Genomic DNA, 23542 nt, shown 5'->3' on the forward strand with positions numbered 1-23542 from the left:
TGGTTCATCTATAGAATGCAATACTACATGGTAATGAGAAAGAATGAAATCTGGCCATGTGTAGCAACATGGATGGAACTTGAGGGTGTTATACTGAGCAAAATAAGTCAGGCAGAGAAGAACAGATACCATATGTTTCCATGTATAGGAGGATTCGGAGGAACTTAACAGAGGACCGTGGGGGAGAAGAAGGGGAAAAACTAGTGGAGGAGAGGGAGGGAGGCAAACCATGAGAGACTCTTGAATGCCGAGAACAAACTGAGGACAGATGTCGGGGGGGAATGGAAGAGGGGCGATGGGCATGGAGAAGGGCACTTGTGGGGATGAGCACTGGGTGTTATATGGAAACCAACTTGACAATAAACTATTAAAAATTAAAAAACAATGAGCTCAGAGTTTCCTCAGAGATTTTCTTTTATGCTCCAAACCTTTCTTCCTGCATTTGCCCTGCTAATTTTTACCATCCTATGGTGTGTACCTCAAAAATCTCCTCTTCCAGGAAGTCTCCTGTGTTAGTTTCCTGTGACTTTTGTAACAAACACCACAAATTTGGTGGCTTGAATCTTTTATTCCAGTACAAATCTGGAGGCCAGATATATGACATCAATGTCACTGAGCCTGTCAAGGTGTCCAGGGGACTGCAGTTCCTCTAGAGGCTTTAGAGGAGAATCTGTTCTTTGTATCTCCCAGCTTCTGGTGACTTACAACATTCCTTGGCTTTTGACCACATCACACCACTTTTGAAGGCCAACATCTTCTGGGCACCTGGGTGGCTCAGTTGAGCATGTGACTTCGGCTCAGGTCATGATCTCATGGTGCATGAGTTCAAGTCTGGCATCGGGCTTGTTTTGCAGCACAGAGCATGCTTAGGATCCTCTGTCCCCCCCCTTTTCTCTCCCCCAATCTCCCCACTCATGCTCTCTTTCCAAAAATAAATAAAACATTAAAAAGCAATTTGAAGGCTAACATCTTCAATTATCTTTCTGTCTTTCCCTGCCCCAACACATTGCCTTCTCTTCTGTGTGTCTCTCTGTCAAATCTCCCTCTGCCTCTCTCTTATAAGGATACTTGTGATTATATTTAGGGCACACCTGGACAATATAGAGTAATTTCTCCATCTAAAGTTCCTAAGTCAATCATATCTACAAAGTCCTGCTTTCCATATAAAGCAACATTTACAGGTTCCAAGGATGAGAATCTGATATGTTATGTGGCTTGCTAAGTCTTTCTCGTTCTGTTTCTCCGACTCTAGCTCTGTTTCCCAGGCTGTATTATGGACTTCTTATCTGAATATTGATTTAAAACCCTGTCCTTGGGGGTTCCTGGGTGGTTCAGTTGGTTGAGCATCCGGCTATGGCTCAGGTCAAGATTTCACAGTTTGTGGGTTCGAGCCCTGCGTCGGGCTCTGTGCTGACAGCTCAGAATCTGGACCCTGCTTCGGATTCTGTGTCTCCTGCTCTCTCTGCCCTTACTCTACCTTCCCCACTCATGCTCTGTTTCTCTCTGTCTTAGTAATAAATAAATATTAAAAAAAACCTCATCCTTAACTTTATCATAGTACATGATGATGATGATGATGATGATGGTATTGATATTGATGATGGCTGAGGTATATCCATTGCTTACACTATCCTGGGAATAACTCTAAAGTTTTCACAGACATTATGTCAGTTAACTCAGCAAATTTAAGCTGTAGATGTAATGCTAATCCCCATTTTTTGGACTATGGAACTCAGGTTCTAATCTAATATCTAATAAGCGGACTTGGTACGATTTGAACCCAGGCAGTTTGAGCCCAGGTGGTTTGATCCAGAGCCTGTGTAGTATTGCAATGTGGAGACTGATTCACCTGCTGCCTCCCCAAGTTACTGCAAGGGTCCCAGAAGCCAGTCAATACCTCAGCTTCTATCCTACAGCTGATGTTCAGTAATGCCTGGGAAAACATTTATAGACAGATTCTAGACTGTCTCTACACTTGACTGAGCCATGGGGCCTCAGACATATGTGCAAACCTTTCTGGACCTCAGCTATTTCATTAGGATGTTAGATTTGTATGATAGTGATGGTCCCTCATGCTGGTGAACAAATCATCTCAAAAGTCCATTTGAGGCCTAGGCTCTGGCTATTAGATTAAGGTGACCGATTCACTTTGTCCATATTGTTGAGGGCAGTGAGCACACAATCCAGGGAAGAGTTAATGAATGATCACACCGTGGGAGTTAACTTTCGGAGTAGAAGCATTACAGAATGTCCATGTTCCACAAGTGTTAGTGGAGTGTCAAAAGGGTTGATAACATGTGTTTATGATGGGTTAGTCATTTTTACTGCTAGTGGGAAAGACTTCAGACTTTTTTGGATTTTCTTGGAAGACTGCATTTTATTTATTTATTGCCTGTCATTCCTAAAGTCTAATGGCACAGAGTCATTTTGCTTATGTGACCTACCCACATAATAAATGAATATTAATATCTCAACGCTTGGGTTTAAGGACCCAGGTCACACACCTGTATAACATTCTGCCAATGGGTTAATGAAATGTGAATCAAATAAATTCAGGAATTAACCTCAGATGCAAGAGTTGTATGCAGGTGCACACATTCAGTGCCTTCTACACAAGCCACTTCATAGCGCATTTCTGAAATACTGGGATGTGAACTTCTAGACACTCATAAATATTAATTGATAATAAAGGGAAATGTTGAAAAAGTTATCAAGAGCATTGTGTAGTGCTGACTTGGCCTCTGTGGGCCCTCAGGAATGCTTTTCAGTTAGAATAATAATTATTGAAGCATGAAGCAAATATAAGACTTCAGGCTAAACTCAGAGTGGAGTTGCTCGTGATTAATCTTCATTTTCACTAATATGGTCATATCACCAGTAACTTGTGGCTGAAAGGGGGGGTCTTTTCATGGCTCAAGTCCCTTACGTGGCTGCTGTTGTTGTTTCAGTGTGGGATCCTGGTAAGACGGGATGCTCGCACACACTCAGAAGCTGCTTACTCTGGTGGGAACAGCACAGGCTTCGGAGCCAGAGGAGTCTGGACTCAAATCCCAGACACTGCTGGTTAGTAGTGTGGCTATGGGGACCCTGCCCGACCATTCCACCTACAGAGGAAGGGTGGCAGTGCTAGGTTTGGTGGAGAGATGAGAGGATGACCAGGAACTAGGGTCCATATGACTGCCTTTCCCAGACCGAGCTTCTAGAAAAGACTCCTGAGGGAAAAAGGCTTTGAGAAAACCCAATTCTCAAATCCATACAGAAAGTCACTCTCATTACTACTAATTTGAGCATTGGTTCCAAATATGTATCTGGATTTTTTTTAATCTTATTTTTTTGTTACATTTTTGTTGAGATGTAAATCACATATCATGAGGTGTACCTCTTTAGAGTATACAGTTAAATGATTTTTAATATATTCTTAAAGTTACGCACTGATCATTACTAATTCCATAATATTTGCATCACTCCTTATAAGAAACCCATACCCTCAAGGAAGTCATTTCCTCTTTCCTCCCTCCCTCATTCCCTGGCAACCACTAATCCACTTTCTGTCTCTATGGATTTGCCTATTCTGATACTCTGTCTAAATGGAGTTAAGTGGCCTTTTGCATCAGGCTTCTTTTATTAGCATAATGTTTTCAAGGTTCATCTAGTTTATACCATGTATTATACTTCATTCTCTTTTTCTTCGTGTGGAATCTAAGCCACAAAACAAATGAGCAAACAGACAAAAGAACAAACTCTTTTTAAAATTTTAATTTTTTTTTTCATTTTTGAGAGACAGAGAACAAGAGCGAGCAAGGGGCAGAAAGAGAGAGAGGGAGACATAGATCTGAAGCAGGCTCCAGGCTTTTAGATGTAAGCACAGAGACCGACACGGGGCTTGAACCCCTGAACCGTGAGATCATGGCCTGAACCAAAGTCAGACACTTAACAAACTGAGCCACCCAGGCACCTCAGGAACAGACTGTTAAATACAGAGAACAAACTGGAAGTTGTCAGAGGGGAGGGTTGTGGAAAGGATGGGCAAATAAGTGAAGGGGATGAGTGGTAGAAAATTCCAGTTATAAAATAAACAGGTGGGGGCACCTGGGAGCCTGGAGCCTCCTTCAGATTCTGTATCTCCCCCTCTCTCTGCCCCTCATGCTCATGCTCTGTCTCTCAATAATAAATAAAAACATTAAAAATTTTAAAAAATAAATGAACCATAGGGATGAAAAGAACAGCACAGGGAATATAGTCAATACGATAATAACAGGGCATCTAGGTGGCTAAGTCGGTTGAGCGACTGAGTCTTGATTTCAGCTCAGGTCGTGATCTCGTGGTTGTGAGATTGAGCATCATGCCAGGTTCTGCACTGAGCATGGAGCCTGCTTAATATTCTCATTCTCTCCCTCTACCCCTCTCCCACACTTATGCCACCTCTCTCCAAAAATAAAATAATAATAATAATAATATTGTAATAACGTTTGGTGACTACACTTATCGTGGTGAGCTCTGAGTAATGTATAGAATCTTTGAACCATTGTATTGCATGCCTGACACTAATATAATACCGTTGGTTATTTATAATTCAATAAAAAACTTTATTCCTTTTTATAGCTACATAATATTCTACAGTATGGGCATACTGTCTTTATTTATCCCATTCATTTAGTGGGCAGATGTTTGAGTGATTTCTATTGTTCGACTATGAATAAGACCTCTATAAACATTACTATACACGTGGTTTCACAGACATATGTTTTCAATGACCTTGGATGTAGTTAGGAGTGGAATTTTGGGATCATATGATGTGCTAGTAAGACTGATGGCCCCTCAAAGATGTCCATATCCTAATTGTTGAAACCAGTGAATAAGTTATGTTATATGGTACATGGAAATTAAGCTTGCTAATACCGGAGTTTAAGACAGGAAGATTATTCTGAATTATTGAGGAGGGACTGACGTAATTGTAAGGGTCCTTATATGTGGAAGAGGGAGGCAGAGTGTCTCAGGGAGAAGTGACTGTGGGAAAATGGTCACAGAGACTCAAGGATGCTGCAGGGTAAGATGGAAGGAAGGAGCCACCAGTCAAGCAGGGTGAGCAGCCTTGAAAAACAGAACAAGGCAAGAAAAAGATTCTCCCTTAGAGCCTCCAGAACGAATGTTACACCTTGATTTGGGCCCAGGAGACTGGGGTCGGACTTTCAACCTCCAGAACAGCAAGATAATAAATGTGCGCTGCTTTACGCCATGAGATTTTAAGTATTTTGCTCAGACTCTTATTAGCACCAACTGCTAATGCCACTGGGGCAGCTGTGATGTCTGATGATTGTGGCTGATGATTTTTGCCAAATTCCTTGTGGGCAGGGCTGTGAGCACAGAGCAAGCTTTGAGTCAGGTCAAATAAAGATGAGCTCTGAGAATCAGGCTTTTCTGCGAGTTTCCAGACACATCGAATAGCAGTAATTCTCCAGGGAAGAGCCTCTGGGGCAGTCCAAACATGCTCTCCTCCTCCTCACCCCCAGCTCTTAGCTGCCAGTTTTCACAGCTACTGTCACTGCAACGCTGCTGACTTGCAGAGCTGGGGAGAGGGTGACTCCATGAGGGAAATTCAAAGTGTCCCCGGCTCTCTGTTCTTACTAGATTCAGCCATGTCTCCTGAATAAAACACTCCTTTGACTACAAAAAGCCCACGTTCTGAAAAGGTAGCTTGTGGCACATTTTGCCAGTGTCCTCACTGCTTTTAAGAGGAGTGGATTTTTCAGAGGCCCCTCCCCTATCTTTCTGGAAGCCTAGCCCTTGTTTATCTGGATTGCTCCTCTGGAGAGTGAGGCCAGTCTAGAATGGGGCCCAAGTTGAGCCCCTTCAAGCCTGTATTTTCTTCTAGGCAGATCTGAGAAGCCCACATCCAGTCCCTCTGTCCATCCGTCCTACCCAGGTCATACTCATTCCTATGGACCTTCCTACTTTAGCATTGCTTCCTTCCCCTGAGCCCAGGGTCCAGATGACTTAGCTGCCTACCCCAGCCACACCTGGACCTTACTGGCCTCTTAAAGATCATGGAGCCCTGGGAGGGTGGGTGCATTAGCTCTTTTTTTTTTCCTGGAAAAAACCAAACCAAACCAAACCAAACCAAACCAAACCAAACCAAACCAAAACAAAACAAAATAAAACAAAACGCTTACCAATGTCTGGCCTCTGGCCTCACTTGGAGGCCTCAGAGTTCTCAGGAAGCCCTTCTTTGCCTATTCTCACTCCCTGTAGATAGCTCTACCTGACCTCTGATATTTTGTGATAAATTTCAAAATTAATTTCAGTCCCCTCAAGATCGCTCATAGGATTATCTCAGAACTACACACTCTAAGCAATTTCCTTCCTTAGGTTTGTGGTTTATTTGTTTATTTTTTATCATGTCATCAATTAGTATTACGTAAATTGTGGGAAAAGAACCAAAGTAGAATTTAACACAAAAGTGGTACATTTATTTCAAATAAGAACTGAATGGTATCATAATTGATAAAAGTTGAATAGAAACAAATGTTGGAAAAAAATTGAATTATGAAGTCACACTAAATTGGGAAAGATAGAACACACACACACACACACACACACACACAATTTACCAAAGCGGGCATTGCTATGCTCACATTTCAAAGGCACTGTTACTTACAACTCAATGATATTCAGGATATGTGGATTAGGTGTGGATCACTTGGAAGATAATGACTCCATAGTTTCGTTTGCGGCCACTTTGTAAATATTTTTAGGGTTTATACCAATATAACAACTGTAAGCATAAGGTGGTTATAATGAGTTTATGTGTATGCATATTTAAGTTACATTAAAATAAAATTATCCAGGCAGCACTAGGGGTTCGTGAGAATGTTTTTCTTACAGATGGAATCTGCACATTACTGAAGTTTGAGCAGCAATGCTCTGGCTTCCGGAAATCAGGCAAAGCTCTCAAAGAACCTCTAGAAGGGGTTTCTATGTAGGCTAAAGGCATGGCTTTGGGCCACAATGTCAAAGCAGAGGTAAGAGACACTTCTTCACCATGAAGACCAGAGAGCTGCACATTACCAAGAGACACATGAAACTTGGACAGAAGCTAATTAAAAATGATGAGGGGAGGGTGGTATACTGGAAAGGGAATAAGTAAAAGGAAAGAACGTTTGGAAGATCTGTTTTCAAGAGTGGAGAAAGAAGTCCTGATTGAGATTTCTGTTTCTCTCCCGTGTCTTTCAATATGTCTCCTTGGCTGCATTACGTAATGTCCCTAAGCCTCAGTTTCTTCTTTTTAAAATGTCTCCTTCACAGATTTGTTATGTGGGTCAAACAAAATGACACAAATGAAAGCACTCTGTGAGCCACAGAGCCCTAGCATGTGACAGTCACACTGTTGCATTTCATGTCGTTCGATGTTCATAAAGTGTCCCTGGAAATTTTTCTAGTTCTTCACAATTGAACATCTCAGCAAGAAGATTAAAAGCCCTAGAAGGCTCAAGGTCAGTGAAATAAGCAATTCTTGCATCTAATCGAGGCTGGAAATCTTGGCAAATGCAGAGCTAATGCAGTCCACAAAAACAAAACCTTAGGGAGATGGGTTTAGCCCAGATCTCTGACTGATGGGGAATTTTGATTTTTTTTCAATAGGTTTTCTTTTTGTTCATCACAAAGTTTCTTTTATAGATTTAAAAGCCTCACATTCCCCATATCTGTGCATACATATGTCACACATGCATTCAGCCACGGAAACATCTAGACCCATCCAGGGATTCACGTTTCCACAGAGACACACACTCATGTACTCACACATGCACCAGCCACCTGCGCACACATGCTCTGATCACTTTTCTTTCTTTTTAAAAAAATATTTATTTGTTTATTTTTGAGAGAGAGAGATAGACAGACAAATAGACAGAGAGAGCCTGCACTAACAGGGGAGGGGCAGAGAGAGGGAGCCACAAAATCCAAAGTAGGCTCCAGGCTCCAAACTGTCAGCACAGAGCCCGATGGGGGGCTCGAACCACGAACCATCCAATCGTGACCTGAACTGAAGTCGGAGGCTTACCTGACTGAGTCACCCCAGCATCCCACTCTGCTCACTCTTGATGGACCCAATTTCCATCCACCATAGCGACCCCGAGTCTCTCCAGGATGGGTTTCCAGCCTGCTTTACAAGTAAGGGGGTAAACATGTTCTGATATCCTATCTCACATTTATCTTAGCCAGGGATGACCCCAAATCTGATTCTTTAGATTATCCTTAGAAAGCATTTTCAAGAGCTACAAAAACAGGTTTCAAAGTCAGTTGTGATTAGATTTGAATTATGAATTTGGGAGTGACTTGTTCTTTCTGAGACTCAGTTTCCTTGTTCAAAAGGAGGATAGTGAGGGGCGCTTGGGTGGCTCAGTCAATTAAGCATCTGACTTCCACTCTGATCTTGCTGTTCATGGCTTCCAGCCCTGTGTCAGTCTCTGTGCTGACAGCTTGGAAGGAGCCTGGAACCTGTTTCAGATTCTGTGTCTCCCTCTCTCTCTGCCCCTTCCCCACTTGCACTCTGTCTCTCTTTTTCAAAAATAAATTTAAAAACGTTTTAAAAAATAATTTAAAAAAATAAAACGGGGCTAGTGAAGACTCCTCATAGACAGGAAAGCATTAGATGCAATGATGTATAAACTTCCTCTATGCCCTTTTGGTTTCATTTGAAGGTGATTTTTTTTTTTAAATGGTGCATATATGTGGATAGTAAGAGACACAGACATCTCAGCTAAAGTCAGAGGTAGATCTTAATGAAGGCCAGTGAAGGGAGAGACCTCATCCAAAATGGCACCAATATCCTCAGCTGGAGAAAGCCATGAATATTCCTAAGGCTCATTTCTTGCCAGATCGGCTCCTGTCCCTGTCCATTCCTAGTTCTCAGCTTTCTAGTGCTAAACATGCTTTGCTTTTTCATATTTACTACTCTCTTCTGATTTTCTGTGGCCTCACTAGATATGGCTTTACCGAAAAGCATTCGGTCAGCTTCTGACTCCATTCCAATGGCTATCACCTCTTCATGTTGTCAAAGTCCACACTGGTGAGAGAATTTCATGCCAAGACTCATCTTTTTCACACAAGGCCCTTCAAATCCAGCTTTGGAGCCCCTTGGTCCCCAGATAAAAAATCTGGCTTGAACATATATTAACACTGTGGCATTAAGCAAATTGCCAATTTTTCAGAATCTCCATTGTTTTCATAATCACCTAGGGATAATTATGGTTCTCATTTCCTTTGCATTGTTGTGAGGAATATGTCAGAGAATGAACAGCAAGTGCTTAGTCTAACATATTGTACATATTGAGACATAAAGAAACACCAAGTACTATGAGTGTCAGGTCTGGCCATAGACCGGAGGTCAACCTAAGAATGGATTGTCTTTTTGTTATGAGCCCACGCCTGGCCATCAGTCATGGCCACTGGACAAGAGAGGTGACGGGCTGTTCCCTTAGACAAGAGTATCAGCAAGTGAGGCTTTCTGTAGCCTCATCCATTCAAGAGATTGGGGGATGTGGTTTCCTTTAACTCTTCATGAAATTAAAAGCTAATATGATAAAGCCAATATATGCATATATGACAGTCAAATAATTTTGGAAAAATGCATCGATATTCAAAAAATAAAACATTTTCTTTTCCCTAACCTATTTACTGCCAAGAGAACAAAAGGGCCATCTGAGAAATACTAAGAAGGAGACATACACTATGTGTAATGGATCCTCTGACAAAACCTAGGGACTGAATAGAAGAGTGGGGAGCTTCCTTGAGGTGAACACATAAGCTTTGAAGAGTGAGAAAAAGTTAACGAGGGTAACAAATTTGACAACGGGGATAGCAGTGTTTTCCACAAAGAAGATGGTGCAGCTACATGTTCAAAATGGAAATCCCCACCATACACCCCAGTTTCCTTCAGAAAAGTAAATGACAACCTAATGATTTGAGTCTGTCAACAATGTATATATCCCTTCACATGGTGGTTTGAGTTCAGCATCAGGGCAATCTAGATATTCTTAATGATTACCACTTCAGAGAATTTACTGAGTACTTGCTGAGGGTCCAACCCATGGGTTGGGCCAAGCCTTACCCATTACTCTACAAGAGGATGCTTCCATAAAAATTTTTGATCCATGATGCAGTCAGACAGGAATTCAGGCTGCCTCAAAACTCTCTTGAAATATTTCTGAATTTCTCAATAGCAAGTCAGACAAAGGCTCAGATGATTCCTCCTTCCACAGTGCTCCTTGAACTCCTCCAGGCAAAGAGGACCCCCTCTGAGACTGTTCCAAACCTGAGGATGGTCAAAGGCGTACTGTCTGTGGAAGGTGGAGGAATGCCTCACTGAGCTGGGGTTTGTCAGGTGACAAGGGTCTCAGAGCACTTGTACTGTGTTCTCAGTGTGAACTTATCAAGCAGTTCTGCTTGGATTCATTGGAAAAGCAAAAAGTAACAGATACAAAAGCAAAAAGAGAATAATTGAACAACCATCTGTGCACCTGCCATTTGCAATTAACAGGTATTAACATTTTATAATATTGGCTTCACACATTGTTGTAAATAAAATGATATTACCATGAAGTTGAAGTTAACTGCTTAGTCTCATTCCACATCAGCCCCTCCTTCCCAAGAGACAGCTATTAGGATAAATTTGCAGCATAATTTACCAGTCAAATATTTATACCTTGAACCCATAAGCCATATACTGAAGCCTGAAAAATTTTTACAAATGTTATCATACAATGTTTCTCTTTCTGTAATTAGCTTAGATTTTTTTCAACAGGATGTTATTTGGAGGTCTGTGTTGATGCATATAAATCTAGTTCACTTGTTTTAATTGCTGCATTGTATTCCACTGATGGATGTTAAAGTTTTTTTGTGGGGTTTTTTTGGTGTTTTTTTGTTATTTTTGCTTTGTTTTGTTTTTGTAGATTTTACCTATAATAATATCTGTCTTCCAAGGATCCAGGTATTGTGAAATGGACACATAGATTAAGAGACTGTGTAGATTAAGAATAAGGGATAGATAACCAGCATGCAGTACTGGGATCACCACAGTTCTCTCGGGGATGAAGGCTGTTTTCTTGTTGTTATTGTTGTTTTTGTTGCTGCTATTGTTTGGGTTCCCTTCCCACCCCTCACTTTGAATACAGTCATATTTACCATGTATCATATACCACATACACTTTGCTTAGGCTGTGTCTTCATTTTATGCACAAAGTATATGTACCATATACATTTTTTAGGTTGCACCTTCATTTTACCCATAGTGTTGTATATCGTCTTTTATCAGGCCATGGAACAAGTCTCCTGATATTTCCACATATATCTGAACCCCAAGGAACGTCACAAAAGCAGATTTCTATGGTTTGTCCCTTCAATTTACCAAACATTTTCATACATGCCGAAAATCAGCAGCAGTGAGGAGTGGAATACCCATATTCACTAAAAATACTTCAGAACTGCCACTCTTCTTCACTATCCATTTAATTATTCCCTATCTTCTATAGGAATTCTCATGTACAAAACTGCTTTTATAAAAGACTCACTGTCTCTTTCCTTTCTAGAATTAAGAATTACACAACTGATCACATAGTATTTTTTTTTCCCTGATTACCAGAAAGCTCAGAACCAAATCTGTTGCTGGATCACTGTGGCAGTTGAAGGCTTCCTGTTGCGGCTAAGGTTAACTTGGGCTTCATTTAGCTTTTAGGATATACTCCAAACTGACTCAACTCATTTGCAAAAAGAGGCCATAACATGTGTGACAATATAATTATGGTGCAAATTGGACACAGGGGCACCTGGACAGCTGAGTTGATTAAGCCTTTGACTCTTGATTTTGTCTCAGTTCATCATCTCACTCAGGGTTCGTGAGTTCGAGTCCTGTATCAGGCTCTGTACTGACAGTGCAGAGCCTGCTTGGGATTCTCTCTCTCTCCTTCTCTCTCTGTTCCTCCCTTACTCATGCTCTCTTTCTCTCCTTCTCAAAATAAATAAATAAGACTTCAAAAAAATGAAAGGCAACAGCAAAAGCAGTTAACACTATATTCTCTTTTGAAACATCCTGCTTTACGTAGAGTGCTATGTAAACAAAACTTCTACACCTTCAAGAGACAAATGCGCATCTTCAGAAATGGTTTTATTTCAATGACTTCCAACGTTTGAGGAAGATGCTAATGTTCTGTTTGTGGGTTTGGGTCTTTGGGCTGTGACATCACTGTGGGCCCTCTCTGTCTCGTACTAAGCACTGTGTGTGATGCTGTCATCATTTTTTTTTTCCTGTCGGGATGTTTTTATTCCACTAATGGAATCAAGAAAACAAATAAGCCAAGCATCATTATCATCCACAACAATAAAGATAACAAAGCACCTGTAGTGATAGATTGAAAGCTGGTCTTAGGATAGAGAGACTTTATTTATTCCAAGCTTAATATGGCCGACACCACGCTAAGTACTTTGCCTATGTGGCTTATCATAGATTTTACTCTGCAACACATGTCTGTGATATAGATATGGTTTCCTGGTTTACAGAGAAAACTTGGGCTCACAAAGGAAGTTGTTTTCCCAGGGTCACCTGGCAGGTGCATGGCTGAATGGGAATCTACAGTTTGATATCTTCCTTCAAGGGCAGTGTTTATAACCACTAAGCTCTTTTAAGTCAGTAAGGTAAGCTGTATTTAATAATTTTTTAAACCCATAATGTTTCTTATCAGCAGAGTCATGACTTAATCATAAAGTTGGAGAAGGCATTGCATTTTTCAATAATTATTAACTTAGGAATTGTAAGTTGGAAAGTACCTTGTTCAGGCTGGAGACATGACTAATACCAGCCTTTATTTACGAGGATTGTGAGTCTTCCCTGGGAAGGAGGACGAGGAGGGGGAGAAAGTTTGGCTGCACACAGAGCGGATTCCCAGGTGACAAGGGCAGGGAAGGTGGGAGAAAGATTGTCTCAGCACAACAGAGGCTGTAAGGTTCTTCAAAGGCCCAGGTCGTCAAGGGCTTTGCTTCTTCCAGGGGTCAGCAGCCAGGGTTCTAAATACCAAGAGAACAGGGGCAGATCAAACCCATCTCCCTCACCTTCCCTTCTCCCTGCCAGGTGCTTCCCTCCATGGGCTTTCCCATCTCTGTCATCCAGGATCACACTAAACTCTATCACTCTGAAGAGAAGATGGCGTCTAAGATGGCTTCCAATTCAAATGGCGCCAGCTGAGTTTCCCTAGATGTCAGGCAGTCCCTCCCCCAACACAAGCTATGTAGGCCTCTCACCTACCCTCTGTGCCTTTCAAAACTTCAGCTTCCCATGTCTAATGCTGCCCCCTCTTCTGTAGTTCCCAAAGGTGCCTCCATCCTCAGTCCTCAACAGCCTGGTTTGAGCCACCCAGCTTCTCCCTGTCCCATTATTTTTTCTCTGATTATCTCTTTGGTATCTTTGGTCCACATCCCCCTGGCCTCCTAATTTTCAATACTCAAAATTGGTTCTATTAAAATGTTTAAACTTTTTAAAAATTAAAATTAAAGTTCATTGTTTCAATTAAAAGTTTTTATTATTTTTTATTTTTTTTTAAATTTATTTTTGAGAGAGAGATAGAGACAGTGTGAGCAGGGGAGGGTCAGAGAGAGAGGGAGACACAGAATCTGAAGCAGGCTCCAGGCTCTGAGCTTGCTGTCAGCACAGAGCCTGACGCAGGGCTTGAACCCATGAAGCTGAGATCATGACCTGAGTCGAAGCCGGATGCTTAATCGACTGAGCCACCCAGGAGCCCCTATTATTATTTTTAAACTTGTTCTTATTTGTCTCATTATGTTTGTCTTTGTCTTTATCCTGATTTTTGTCTTGGCCCTTCTGGACCAGACTTACTTGAATAGATCTACTAGTAACATCTCCTACCTCTGGCAAGCCCAGAGATGAGGCCGTAGAGGGTACTGTCTTTGGAGGTATCTGTCTCTGCATATTCCCTGGAATGGTTCCAGATAATCTCTTCTCAGTGATCACAGAAGGAAATCATCATTATGGTTAAAAGCAGAACCTCCATAATTTGATCAAACATGAATAAGAATTTAAGAATATGAACATTATTCACAGAGCTGAATGTATAGTAAAGCATATAGTTTATAGGTTGTCTAGATGACAAAGGATATTCTAGACTAACTCTTGGATTGCCAAAGCCAAGAATTCAAATGGACAGAGCATACTGTCGGAGGCAAAGGCAGGGTTGCTGATAACTAATGAGACCTTTCTCAATGCACAGTGATTCTGACTTTTATTCTTTTTTCTTTTAATTTTTTTTTACATTTATTTATTTTTGAGAGACAGGGAGAAACAGAGTGTGAGTGGGGGAGGGGCAGAGAGAGAAGGAGACACAGAATCCGAAACAGGCTCCAGGCTCTGAGCAAGCATTCAGCCCCTGACACGGGGCTTGAACCCATGAACCGGGAGATCATGACTTGAGCCGAAGTCGGATGCTCAACCAACTGAGCCACTCAGGCACCCCAACTGACTTTTATTCTTTACCCCAAACAGACCTTTGTTTTCACAGCACATCTGTTTTTATTTTTAATTTTGTTTAAGTTTATTTATTTTGAGAGAGAGAGAGAGAGCAAGCACAAGTGGGGGAGGAACAGAGAGAAAGGGAGAGGGAGAGAGAGAGAATCCCAAGCCTTCAGATGTGGGGCTTGAACTCACAAACCATGAGATCATGAACTGAGCCAAAATCAAAAGTTGGATGCTTAACCTACTGAGGTACCCAGGCACCCATCACAGCACATTTATTGAGAGTTGTATTTCATTTGGCACTCTTAAATGCAAAGACAGTTGTGGACACACATACATATTTTAGGATGTAATTGTGTGTGGGTTTTTTCCTCCAGAAAAATGGTTCCTTTGATGTCTACGATGATGCCTTTGACAATGAATGAGTCTATTCATTCAGAAGGATGCTTTGTTAGTTCCACAGCACACAAAGAACTCTGAAGGGAGTGAGCATTGGAATCAGCCTGCCTCCGTTTTGAATTCTTCCTCCACGCTTTTCAAGCTGCCTGATGTTTGTTAAGTTACTTCAGCAAGTTTAGCAAGGTGATGCTCACTGTCACCCTTTGTAAACTAATGAGAACCACTTGGAGTGTTTGTGAGGATGCTGTGAGTTCTCCCGGTCAAGAGCTTAGTGCCCGAAACAGTGAGTACCCAGTCAACACCAGCCATTTTTCCTTTGGTAAGAAAGCTAGCAAGGTTGACAGGTGTAAGAGGAAAGGCACAGGCTCTATCGTCACATGATCCTGGGGTCTCATCCTCTGTCTTCAGCTAGACGCTTCATCCCTGGCAAGTTGCTTCCTGGGACCTCAGCTCCTTCATCTGTAAACAGACTGCTATGTAACAAATGTGTCCAGAGCATATGCAAATGTTCTCTTTTCCTTTCATCTCTTTATACGGGAATGCTTTATAGTTTTCAGTGGCTTGGGTCTACCTACGTCTGTGCTCCACCCCACAGGTGAATTTTAAGTTCAGTGTGCCTCAGGCAAGTTGGTCATTTTAAAGCCAGGAAGTTGACCTAGGTAGTTTCAAGCTTGAAGAAGTCCTGAGGTCGGAGGAGGACAGGGAGCAAGGCAAAGAGGGTTCTTGTGTGAGAGCCTTTGGGGAGCTGCCAGGTGTCTAATAGGAAATGAATGTCCCTTTATATAAAAAAAGGAACAGAAGAGGAAGGAAAGGCTGTCTGCTCTGGCTGTGGTCACCGGCACTGCCTCTCTGACTGGAGGGTAGCTTGGGGGAGGAATGGAGGTGACAAATGCAGGCCTTGGAGAACCTCCCAGATAACTGAACACAGAGGGAGAAGAATGGGTGATACTGGAATGAACTAAAACACAAGACAGAGAATTGCCGCATAGTCTTGCATGTGTAATGTGCAGCATGGGCTCATGGGCCAGAGTGAAGAGCTGGACCAGCTCTGCTTATACTCACCTCCTGGCTGGGGAAAAGCTGGCCAGAGCGCAGCACCTCACTCTCTTCCCTCTGTGTTTCCCAGAGTTCCCTGCAGTGAGGTCGGGGCCCCTGTGACTGGGTTCTGCTCAATGGGGCATGGACGGAAGTGACTCATTCGATTACTTGAGCACTTTCCGAGGTGCTCCTGTTCTCAGCCTTTGGGGATTCAGCAGGAAACACAAGCAATATTAAGTGTCTGCCTTCATAGTGCTTATATATTCTGGGAGGGTGGGACAGACAATGGGCATGAGGAATAAAGAAAGTATATACTAAAATGCATGAATAAGTAAAATATATAAAACACATTCATTTGTAACTTATATGGTGCATTCAATACAAGTAAAATACACATATTTATATATAATTTCCTAAATGTAAATAAAATTACATATGTACATGTATATTATATATATGTTGTGTGCATATATACTACAAAGTTTGAACATAGCCATAATTGCTAAAGCAAAGAGTTACTTAGGTAAGGAGGATCAGAAGTACTGGGAGAGCAGTTTGAAACAGGGCCTCCGTGGAGATCTTAGCAGGAAAGTGAAATTTGAGTCAAGAAGGGAAGGAAGAGGGGAATCTGTGTGAACCAGACCAATGCCATCTTGGACAAATCTGCTGTGATGATCTTTCCATGACCTGAAGCAAAGCGTCCTCACTCTTATTCTTGCATTTTATTTAGCCACACCTTAAGTAAACCTGTGGGGCATAGTGTCCTTTATCTGCTCTAGAGATAATGACTATGGCACATTCATTCTCACTCTCTTCCAGGGGTTCCCCAGCCTATACTCCCAGGCACTCGGTCTATAAGAGCAGGTCTGACAGGAGGTAGAGTTGTGGAGATCTTGGTTTGAGGATCCCAAAGCATACTTCTGTCTGAAGGTTTCCTTATTAACTATTTCTTGTCAGACTGCACTTGTTGATCTTTTCTGTTGGTCATATGGCTCCTTTGGTCTTTGGAGGTCATTGTGCATATATCTTCCCTTTCACAGAACATGCTTCTAGTTATGCAGAATATTCCATGGTTTTTATGGAGTAAAAGGAGGCCAGCGGCTAGAGTGGAGGGTGGAGATCTCACAGGGGAGAGATCAGAGAGGGGACAAAGGCCACTTTAAGGTTGTTGGCCTGTGGTTGGAGGGAAGAGTGAGATGTGACATATTTCAAAAAGTTGCTATTTGGGGAATGAATTGAAAGGAACATGGAGGGCAGCAGCAGAGACTGAAGGAGGAAAGCCACTGGGGAAGCTCTCCTTGTGCTTTACATCCTGGCTTGGACCAGGAGGTGGAGTGGAGATGGGAGATAAATTAGATCTGGATATATTTTGAAGGTAAAGCCAATGGATTTGTTGATGAATAAAACATGTAGAGTAAGAGCAAGGGAAGAGTCAGGAGACTCCAGGGGCCTTGCCTGCGTAGCGAGGAGAAGAATCGAGTTGCCATTGATGAGATGGGAAAGGCTAGGCGAGGGGTATGCTGGGGGGGGAGGCTATCAAGACCTCAAGTGTGAGATATCCAGTGGACGTCCAAAGTTTGGGGCAAAGGTCCAGGTGGAAGATGCACAGACAGAAGTCATCAGTGATAAAAGTTGTCACATAGCACTTAAAGCCTTATGACTGAATGCAATCACATTTCCTGCTTGTCTTCATGCAAGGTAGAAGAGTCACAGGTGCAGTGGCAGAAAAGGATTGAGTCACTTTAATGACAGGAATTTATTATGGAGAATGGTCTCAGAGGCAGCTCCCCCGAGGGGAAATTTTCTGGACTTCCCAGCAGAACCCTCAAAGCATTAAAACAAGCAAACAAAAGAAACACTTCAGGGGAGTTTTACTAATGTGAAAAAATAAGATAAATTATTTACCAAATCTTTTGGCAGAAGGCACCCCTATTGTTAGGGGCACGATAGAAGGTACGAATGTTCTAGTGACTCATCCACTTATCCCAATCATAGGCCTTCTGGGAACTCTGGGGCCATCCTAATGCCAGTCTTAGTTCCGAGACAATTTAATAAAATGAAACAAGATCTCTTCTCCATTGAAAGCTGATTATTACTTGACAGGTTAACACAGAAGTCACATAATCAAATGCATGCATAGACCAAGGAGACAACGCATACATTTAAATGACAGGGTGTGTAGACAGGAGTGGGTTATCATGCTGCAGTAGGGTCCCAATATTCTGAAAATTTTCAAGAGTCTAGAAATCTGGATTTTATCTGGGAATGCCCAATATTTCAATATTGGCATGTTCTTTTACTAAACAGTTGCGTACATGGTGCAAAGCTTGTCTTCAGGTGTAGCTGATTGGACACAATTTTGGACCAATGGCTGACTGTTTTTGCACAGCCGTTTACCGAGAAACTATGTTCTTCATGGATACAAGTGAGAGAGAACTATGTATAGCCTGATCGATTTCACCTAGTTGGGGAGGTAGACAGCTCGACATGTGGTAACATGCTTTGTTATCATCAAAAGATGAGCCTGAGGCAATGTAGGAAGAAAATAAAATATTTCTGCAGGAACAAGCCACTCAAGATTTCAGGGAAGAAGTGACATTTGAGTTAAACCAAGCTTGAGGGTTGAAGGAGTGTCATGGTGTTAGAAATTTCCAAACTGTTGCATTTGGTTAATTTAGTCTTAATGATAAAAGTGTACTAATCTATTTTTAATGAAGGTGGACTGCTTATCTGTCATTTTCCATTAAAATCTATGATCTTTCTCAGCCATTCACTACAACTTTTTATTTTTTTTATTTTATTTATTTATTTATTTTATTTCTAGGAGAGAGAGAGAGAGAGAGAGAGACAGCGTGAGCAGGGGAGGGTCAGAGAGAGAGAGGGAGAAACAGACTCTGAAATAGGCTCCAGGCTCTGAGCTGGCAGTCAGCACAGAGCCCGATGCGGGGCTCGAACCCACGAACCGCGAGATCATGACCTAAGCGAAAGTCGGACGCTTAACCGACTAAGCCACCCAGGCGCCCCATCACTACAACTTTTTAAAAACAACTTTATTAGAATGTAATTTACATAGCACACAATTCACCCAAAGCATATTATTCAAGGTGGTTTAGTATAGTCACAGGGCTGTGCAAACATTACCACAAGGTAATTTTAGGACATCTTTGTCGCACTCCAAACAAATCCCATACCTGTTAGTGGTCATTCCCCTTTCTTCCTCCTCAACCCCGGGGACAACCACTCATCTACTTACTGTCTTTATTGATTTGGACATTTCACAGAAATTGAATCATACATAAGTGGTCTTTTGTTAATGCTTTCACTTAGCATAATGTTTTCAAGGTTCAGCCATGTTGTAGCATGCATTAGTACGTTATTTCTTTTCATTTTCAAGTAATATGTCATTGAAAGAATAGACCGTCTTTTATTGATCCATTCATTCATTGATGGACATTGCGTTATTTCTGCTTTTTGGCTATTATTAATAATGCTGCTGTGAAGAGTGGTGTACAAGTTTTTTTGTAGACATCTGTTTGGGTGTACACCTACAAGAAAAATTCTGGGTCATCTGGTAGCCATGTTTCACATATTGAGGAATTGCCAAACTGTTTTCAAAGTGCCTGCACCATTTTATATTCTCCACATCCTCACCAATGCTTGATATCACATGTCTTTCTGATTATAGTTAGCCAGTTGGTATGAACTTGGATCTCTTTACTGTTTTGATTTGCATCTTTAATAGCATAAGGTATAAAAATACTTTCATGTAGTTGTTGGACACTTACATACATTCTTTGGAGAAATAGCTATTCAAATCTATTCCCATTTAAAAAATATTTTTACTTGTGTTTTGATCATTGAGTTGTAGGAGTTCTTTATATATTCTACTTAAAAGTCCATTATCAGACATATGGTTTGTAAGGATTTTCTCCACTCTGTGGATTGTCTTTTCACATCTTGATGGTGTTCTTTGCATCACAGAAGTTTGTAATTTTGATGATATGCAATTTATCTACTCATTCATTTGTTGCTCTTGATTTTGGTGTAGTTCCTAAGAAATCACAGCTTAACTTAAGGTCATGAAGATTTATACCTATGTTTTATTATCATAACTTTATGGTTGTTGGATTTCCAATTAGGCCTCTAATAAATTTTGAGTTAATTTTTGTGTATGTTGCAAGGTAGGAGATCTAAATTATAATTCTTTTGCACATGCCCAGAACAATTTATTGAAAGACATTCTTTTTGTTGTTGTTGTTAAATGCTTCTAACATGTATTTCTTTTTTTGATAGACAGAGAGAGACAGCATGATCAGGGGAAGTACAGAGAGAGAGGGAGACACAGAATTCAAAGCAGGCTCCAGGCTCTGAGCTGTCAGCATAGGACATGGGGCTTGAACTCACAAACAGTGAGGTCATGACCTGAGCTGAAGACGCTTAACTGACTGAGCCACCCAAGTGCCCCTGAAAGACACTCTCCACTGAATTTTCTCTGCACTCTCTTTGAAAATTAATTTAGTAAAAATGTGAAGATTTCTTTCTCGACTCTAGATTCCACTCTGTGATCTCTATGTCTGTCTTATCCTATGCCTGCACTACACTGTCTGAATTGCATCAGATTTGTATTAAGTTCTTTTAATTTTTAATTTTTAAAATTTGTTTAATTTATTTCTTTATTTTAGACAGAGAGCATGTGAGTGGGGTAAGGGAGGGGGAGAGGAGAGAGAGAGAGAGAGAGAGAGAGAGAGAATGTTATGCAGGCTCCATGCTCAACACACAGCCTAACTTAGGTCTCCTTCCCATAACTCTGGCCCTGGGATCATGACCTGAGGCAAAATCAAGAGTCAGTCACTCAAACGACCAAGCCACCCTGGGGCCCCAGGTTTGTATTAAGTTCTTAAATTAGAAAGTGTTAATCCTCCAACTTTGCTCTTTAAGTTTGTTTTGGCTATTCTTGGTATCTTCCAATTTTATGTAAATTTTAGGACAGACTACTAAATTTCTGCAGAAAAGAAAAAAGGCAGCTGAGTTTTTGATAGGAATTTTATTGACTATGTAGACCAATTTGACAGTATTGCCATTTTCACAGTATTAAGTCATCCATTCCACGATAATAGGATGTCTTTCCATTGACTTAAGGTTTTTAAATTTTTCTTCAATGGTATTCTATAGTTTTCAGCACTTAAGTCTTATATCTAATGTTAAATTTGTACCAAGTTATTCTTATTGATGTTATTGGGAATCGAGATGTTTTCCTAATTTCATTTTTGGAATGTTTGTTGTTAATGTGTATAAATATTCAGGCATCTGGGTGGTTCAGTTAGTTGAACTCTTGATTTTGGCTCAGGTCATCTCACAGTTCTGAGATCAAGCCCTGCATCCTACTCTGTGTTCACAGCAAAGAGCCTGCTTGGGATTCTCTCTTAATCTCTCCCTCTCTCTCTCCCTTCTCTCTCTGTCTCTCACCCACTCATGCTCAATCTTTTTCTCTCTCTCTCAAAATAAATAAATAAAATTTATACACATATACATATGTATAATATATACACTCCTGTATTCTTCAACTTTGTTGTGCTCATTTATTAGTTCTAATTGTGTTTTTAGTGGATTTCATAGGATTTTCCTTTACAAGATGATGTCATCTGCAAATATAGATAGTTTTCTTTTCCAGTTTGTTTGCCTTACATAGCATTCTTCTTGATTAATTAGCCTGGCTATAAGCTCCATTACAACGCTATACAGAATTGATGAAAGCAGACATTTGTTCTTGTCTTGTTCTAAATCTTAAGGGGAAAACATTCAGTCTTTCACTATTACAATGATGTTAGCTGGGCGTTTTTCTTAGATACCATTCAGCAGACTGAGGAAAGTCCCTTCCATTTCTAGTTTGTTGAGTATTTATATCATGAATGGATATTGGATTTTCTCAAATCTTATTTCTGCACCTATTAATATAATTGTAAGTTTTTGTTTTTAATTCTATTAATATGGTGTATTACATTAATTGATTTGCAGATGTTGAACCAAAGTTGCATTCCTGGGAACAATCCAACTTGCTCATAGTGTAATGTATATGTATATTCATTATATTTATATACACATATGTTGCTGGATTTGACCTCTTAGTATTTTGTTAAGAATCCTTGTGTTTATAAGGGCACCTGGGTGGCTCAGTTGGTTGGGCGCCTGACTTCCGCTCAGGTCATGAACTCACAGTTTGTGGATTCGAGCCCTGCTTCGGCTCTGTGCAGACAGCTAGCTCAGAGCCTGGAGCCTGTTTCAGATTCTGTGTTTCCCTCTCTCTCTGACCCTCCCCTGCTCACGCTGTCTTTCTCTCTCAGAAATAAATAAAACTTTAAAAAATTTTAAAAAAATGCTTGTGTTTATATCCATAAGATATTTGGTCTTCTTTGTTATCTTTTTTTGTTTGCTTGTTTATCTTGCCCTCAGAATGAATTGATAAGTGTCCCCTTCTATTTTATGGAAGAGGTTGTGAAGAGGTGGTTTTATACCTTAATTTAATGTTTGGTATGAGTGAAATGAAATAACTTCATCTAGGCTTGGGCTTTCCTTTAATGGAAAGTTTATAAAATTACAAATTCAATCTCTATTTTTATGGCCCATTCAGATTTTCTGTTTCGTCATGGGTAAGTTTCAGTAATTTGTGTCTTTTTAGGTATTTTCTATTTCATCTAAGTTACCTATTTCGATGAAACTCTCTGTTTTATAGTACCTTAAAACCTATTTTATTTGTTTAAGATTACTAGTAACGTCCCATTTTTATTCCTGATTTTATTTATTTGTCTAATGATAGAGACCCTTGCTTTCCTTACAAGATTTAGTACATTTACTTGGCTGAATATTTCCCCTATTTGTTGTATGCCCTTAGGAGGAGTTCAAGAGATTTTAAATAATTTTCCCCGATTTTTTTATTATGGCAAAATACACATAACATAAATTTTACCGTCTTAATCATCTTTAAGTGTACATTTCAGCAGTGCTGTATGCATTCTTAAAATTTTTTAATGTTTATTTATTTTTGAGAGAGAGAGAGAGAGAGCCCTCGCACTCACTAGTGGGAGAGGGGCAGAGAGAGGGAGACACAGAATCTGAAGAAGGCTTCAGGCTCTGAGCAGTCAGCACAGAGCCCAATGTGAGGCTTGAACCCATGAACTGCAAGATCATGGCTTGAACCAATGTCTGATGCTTAACCAACTGAGCCACCCAGGCACGTCTATTCTTAAAGTTGTTCTATCATCACTACCATCCATATGCATAGCTCTTCTTATTAGTAAAACTGAATCTCTATATGATAAAACTGTATCTTCCCATTTTACATCCCCCAGTTCCTGAAGACCATCATTATACTTTCTATCTCTGATTTTGACTACTCTAAGTATCTCATATAAGTGAAATCCCACAGTATTTTGTGATTGGTTTATTTCACTTAGGATAATGTCCTCAAGTTTTATCCTGTTAGAGCATGTATCAGAACTTCCTTCCAATTTAAAGTTGAAAAATATTCCATTGTATGTACATGCCACATTTTCCTTATTCGTTCATCTGTTGATGGACACATGGATTACTTCCCAT

Source organism: Crocuta crocuta, unplaced genomic scaffold (genome assembly GCF_008692635.1).
Source record: "Crocuta crocuta isolate KB4526 unplaced genomic scaffold, BGI_CrCroc_1.0 scaffold179, whole genome shotgun sequence".
NCBI classification, from domain to species: domain Eukaryota; kingdom Metazoa; phylum Chordata; class Mammalia; order Carnivora; family Hyaenidae; genus Crocuta; species Crocuta crocuta.